The 6,000-nt window shown below is 39.9% G+C and overlaps 1 protein-coding gene across 1 annotated transcript in view; it reads right to left on the reverse strand.

Annotated features, from left to right (window-relative positions):
* The window catches only part of plekhh1 (pleckstrin homology domain containing, family H (with MyTH4 domain) member 1), a 29,666-nt gene extending 24,396 nt beyond the window's left edge, over nucleotides 1-5,270 (reverse strand). The window contains exon 1 of the mRNA XM_060879961.1: nucleotides 5,055-5,270. The gene's annotated coding sequence lies outside the window, so the exon portion shown is untranslated. The remainder of the gene's footprint in view (nucleotides 1-5,054) is intronic.
* Nucleotides 5,271-6,000: the final 730 nt, after the last annotated feature.

Here is a 6,000-nt window from a genome sequence, read left to right on the forward strand (position 1 = left end):
GTGAACTCTTCTCAAGTTACTTTGGTAACAGAGAAACAGCAAACTTAAATGACACATTTAAATGAAGGCTTCCTTTTTTCGGAGTGTCTTTTTTTCTCTCTCTGTACAGTACAAACCTCTGCGGAGTCCTGGCTGGGCCCGGTGTCGACTCTGTGGTTGTGTGTGGGTGCTGAGCAGCTAGGCACTTTTGTAGACAGCTTATCCACCCGGCCAATCCCTTCCCCTGAAGCAGGCACCCAAATGTCCCTGCCTATGAAATCCCTTCTTAATTACAGGCCCCTGCAGAAACAGGATCTAGGCCTACACAATGGTGTCTTTCTGCATGACAGTCCCATTACAGATATGTGGGAGGGGCCTCTCTCTCTCTCTCTCTCTCTCTCTCACTCTCTCAATGTCGGCGACTTTCAATGGAGGGAAAACTGAGCTTGAAAATGGTGCTTACCTGTATGGAACTACCTGTAAGTAGTGTAAGTGCCAAATTTTAAAAGCCGGGCACTTTAACAAACAGTCTGTCTAAGGCTTCTGGGGAGCAGTCAATCAAAGCAGCAGGCCATTAACTCATTACAGAAGCAAAATCTGTCCAGCAGTAACAATAGTCTCCTTCACCTAAAATGATTAAAGATAACAATACTCATACTTGACAGGGAAAACTATGAAAATGAAGAAAGAAAAAAAAGACTAACAACCATAAATGTCTGCAGTGAAATTCATGTCTCTATAAGAAATGCTTTTCTCTAGTTACAAAGCAGTAATGTTTATGGTTTCATTACAGTTCCTCCTACCAGACAATAAAGGATGGCTGTTGTAGAGAAGATGGATATAGAGCGGCAGGCCCAGACAGAGCACGACACCAGAGTGCTCCGAGTGCACACCGCCACAACAGTGCCATGTGGCGCTCTGCAATTAGCAGCCTCCTAACTATAGCCCTGTTGGCAAATTACAGAAGGCCTCTGTCGGGAGGATCCGTTCAACGACCAAAACTCTCCATTCAGTTCATACAGCCTGCCGCATGCCAAAACCTGAGGTTTGTGAATCTTGAGTTATAAGGAAAAAATTAAGATGAGGTAAAAGCTTCAAAATATGACAGCAGGGTGAAAATAATCTATTTGCTTATTCAGCTATGTTTCTCTAATGCTTTAAAGACTTTAAAGTTTTAACATTGGAATGGGAGAAGACTACCTAAATGGTAGATTCAGAGCTTCAAAATTGTATTGCAGAGCACTCCCAGCTTTCATATGAATGTGGGATAAAGTGTGGTTTTGAAAGGTAGACCCTACATATCATCCAACCAATTTCAATGAAAAAGAGCATTTCCTCATTGTATCCCCAGGTTGGTATTTCCAAATATTTTTCCAGCATGGCCTTTTTTTTTTGCAACCATAGGCAGAAAGACACTACTGGGGCAGACGCTAAGCTGCAAAACAGAGTTTCCATCAAAACAGCCAGAGATACATTGAGAGTTGCACAATGGGGGCCACACGGCCTCCAACACAGCCACGAGCACAGCTGTCAAAGACTGTGACTCATCCTCTCTCTCTCTCTCTCTCTCTCTCTCTCTCTCTCTCTCTCTCTCTCTCTCTCTCTCTCTCTCTCTCTCTCTCACCTCTTCAACTTAACGCATGGAACGTCTTTTATAAACAAAAAACGAAATCGAGATCTGGACATTCACTCAAGCATGCTCGTCTGACACACGGTCCTCAAACATAAGGATTCAAACAAGGCTTATAATCATGTGAAATAAACCAAAACTGCTGATATATAATTAGGAATTCATTTCGATCCTTTGATCAAAGACATGTAGAATACTGTAGTCTGATCTTCAATATAAAATTTCAATTTCAAATAGAAAGGCTAAAGGTTTGGGTCAGTATTAGCATCAGATATAGTGTCACATTAGCATTTGTTTTAAACACTGTTTCCAATTTTTTCAGCACCTCTTTAAAAAAATAATAAATCTAGAAATATGAGATTTCAGCACACTGATGTCACTAAGCTCTAAAATTCCAAGTGTCCAATGCTTTGGACGAAGCACATTCAAAAACTCAAAAGCTTTTACCCCTGAAATTTTGTGCTCAAGTAGGATACCTCGCCTAGCATTAGTGATGAACAGAATCTTGGGTATGTATATCTTCACAAATAAATAAATGACAGAATAAGACAACGCAAACAAAGTGGTGTGTCTGGGTCAAAAAAAAGAAACACTTCACTTATTAAACTAAAAACTCTCCTATTAATCCATGTTATTATTCATACAGAAACACACACACATCTTTGATGCAAACACAGAGCTGCACAAAAGCACCAATATTCATGCAGCTGTGGTGATGTAAGTGGTGAAGTGGTTAGGTGATATCATCCTATCAGACATCAGAAATCCCCTCAGGCTTTTTTTTGATTATCCATGACAAGATCCAAGCAATTCCTCAAGAATGCAACCTTTTGTCCAAATGACTAAAATCAGCAGGAAATAAGTATGTGGATCTGGGTCAGCCTGTGGTGTGTGTATTTTCTACCACATACACAAACAACAGTATAACATATAACATCATTTATCCTGTGATGTCTCCATTCTGTATGTTTCCAAGAGAGCATGAAACAAATTAAGTCTGACTTCTTGTTTTTGTCTTTCTAGTCATAAGATAAGTTTCCATTCGGTGCCTGTGCAACAGCTTATGGTCACTGCAGACGTTAGCATTGGAGAGCTGTCTAACTGTAAAGCACATGGAACCTTGTAACAGTTCCTGAAAACAAAGAGCATAGTCTCTAATTCTCACTGTTTGGTCAACTATATGAACAGAGCCTATAAGAACAGGAACGCCCTCTTTATCTCTCTCTCTCTCTCTCTCTCTCTCTCTCTCTCTCTCTGATTAAGGGGCAATGGTGGATCAAGTGGTAAAGGCTCTGGGTTGTTGATCACTGGTTTGGGGTTCAAGCCCCAGCATTGCCAGGCTGGCACTGTTGGGACCTTGAGCTAGGCTCCTACAGTAGCTCTCATTGCTTCAGGGTTCTGTATCAGGGCTGACCATGTGCTCTGACCCAAACATCCAATGATGGGATATGTGAAGAAAGAATTTTACTGTGCTGTATACATACATACATACATACATGAGATATGTGTATTGAACTTCATGGTGGTTCTCTCGTCTGCCTTTGCTCTGGCCTCAAAGAAGCACCATGCAGACTAATAACAGACTACTGTAAACTGGCCAGCCTCATTATCAGTCCATGTAGTAAATATAGAGTTAGGGCTGGTTTATACTTCTGTGTTAAAGCATATTTGCATCACGATGCAAAGAACAGGGTTAACGGTTAAGTGTGGTGCAAAGAAGTGCACTGATTGACTTATCTGCAGTCTTCACAAGTGCACCAGTAGAAATGTATCGGTTTGCATGTTGTGACTCTTCTTCTATGGGTTTTATAACAGGTTTCAGAGTATTAATGCCCTAAATATCACTAGTCGCAGTAATAATTCTGTCCTAATAATACAATATCAATTATGTTCCATGTCTTACATGTTGGAAACACTGAGTATGTAACCCCAAATACTTTTTAAAACTGTAGTCTGCTAAAAAAAAAAAAAAATCATTAACATAGAATCATGCACATTTTCTATTTTCTTTGAGCGGACGCTCAATAAAACATCTTTGCGCGAGTCTGCTCATGGCACAATAACAGGCTTGCATAAATGCATTCACAAAAACATACAATGGGGCTAAGGTCTAAACCTTATAGTTATTAACCACACACACACACACTCCTTAGTTTCCAGCTAGTTACATGGACCGCAAATCAGTCTTTAAATAATAAACTGTCTGTACAATAAACTCGTGAAAGGTCAGGGAACCTCATTTTGGGTTGTCTGTTAAAAAACACTATCTGCATGTACGTAAGGCTGAATATGGGGGTGATCCTCCCATACAGTCTCAGAGGGCCAGAGTTCACACATTTTGGTCTTTCCCCACATAAATATTTACATTTGAATTTTCATAATCATTTCTAACCCTAGTTATCCCTAACCCTAGAGATCCAAACACATCAAACTAAAGCGATCCCACTAAACACCCTAATCTTTACATTTTAAACATTTTTACTTATAGATTTAGGGGTGTTTTTATTTGAGATTTATATAGTTGAGCTTTATATAACCATGGTAGTCTACACGCTGATATCATTTAGTTAGATTACTACAGTACACTGTAGCACATTCACATCATTTCCAAAAGTCATCTACATGATGTTGAGCCAAAAGCACTGTACAATGTATGTACGTCTTACGCATTTATGGTACGGTGCAGAATTTTCACTTACTGTCAGCTTTGTTTATTATCATGCAATATAATTCTAGTGGCTTGACTACATTTCAGTGAACACAACTTGAATCAGGTTTTAGACAGAATGTTTCAGAAGCTTTTTGACACTGATTTAAAGATGACAATGTTCATTGAAGACCTTTCTGATCAGTAGCCTGAAGCATTATTATCCAGTGCATGGGATATGAACATAAGCCATGCATAAATATCTTATAACCTTTTAATAACCTCACTACTAAACAAATGCCCATAATAAAACCAAGCCTATCACTGCTGTATAGTAGCAGCATCCTCAGTGCTGAGTTTACACCTACACTGTGTAGCTGCACTTTTACAAACACTCTAAGTGTTTATATAACACTCAGGGGTTCGCTGTAAAACACCAATAAAACGTCACCGGGGTCTCGCGCTGATGTGAAACTTTGTCCAAAAATGGTCACGCGTACAGGTGTGTAGTCACTCTCTCCCTCACACACACACACGCACGCACGCGCGCGCGCGCACACACACACACACACACACACGCGCGCGCGCTCACACACACACACACACTGTATCCATCCTAAAGCCGCTACTTAAAAGTTCACTACAATACAGAGCGATTATCTCGTACATAACGAATGCAAAATCTATTGCACATGAGCACAAATGTACTTGTTAACTAAACATAACAAACACTCATGAATCCAGAGACCTTTTTCTTAACTTATATTCATGTGTAACGAGACAGCTGGTTCTGCTTACCTTTCTCTAGACCGCCAAGCTTCCACGTTTGAACGCAACAGCCGGAGCATCACACGGATTCTCTGCAGTCATTTAAACGCATGTGTTAATCTGACCCATAGGTTGTAGGCTTCCTGGCTCTGTAGACCAGGTTCACGCGCATCGCCTCCACAGCAGCTAGAATAGATTTAGCGCGTGCCCTCATTTGCTCAGTTCATTTTCCTTTAAAGAGCTAAGCGCGAGCTCAAATGACACCGTAGCCACGCCCCCTGGGTTACTTTAGGCCCCCCCCCCCCCCCCTCACAGGAAATTGCGTCAGATTTAGTCAGAATAAATTGTCATTTTTTTTTTACACACCAGTTGTCTTTAAAAACAATCTAATTACGTTCAGTTATAATCTGTAACATTCCATGTCTAATTGCTGCATCTATTTATTTCAGTTCCTGCTGTTTAAATCTTTTCACTCCTAACAATTCATAAATTTGATCATTTGAATTTTTCTTTGGAATTGATTTAACAGTGTAATAGCAGTGCAGGGTTTTCAGAATATACCATAACAATCACACTTTAAAGTTTGGTAGATGAATTAAGCAATATCGATTCACTAGCAGAAACAGATCCAGAAGAACATCTAACGCTCCATAACTATTTGTACATTTAAGTAAAAAAGTTACTCTGGTATAACTGTCATGCCTTCTTCATTTTCATCGTCAGAGGAGAAGCTTTCGTGTTTTATGTCAAAAGTATTCCTGAAAAGGTATAATTTAGTATCTCTGCTGATGTCACTAACACTCCTGTTATGACTGTTTCGAGACAGGAAATGGAATTTTCTGTGCTGGATACAGCTAAGAGGACTGATGCACACAGTGAAACATCCCAGTGCATTAAATTAAATAGAAGTATTTTTGGAAATCTGCTCAACCAATCAAATTACCAGAACTAACTGTTGTGTAATAATCAATTAGAC

The sequence above is a fragment of the Tachysurus vachellii genome, chromosome 10, assembly GCF_030014155.1.
Source record: "Tachysurus vachellii isolate PV-2020 chromosome 10, HZAU_Pvac_v1, whole genome shotgun sequence".
In the NCBI taxonomy this organism is placed as follows: domain Eukaryota; kingdom Metazoa; phylum Chordata; class Actinopteri; order Siluriformes; family Bagridae; genus Tachysurus; species Tachysurus vachellii.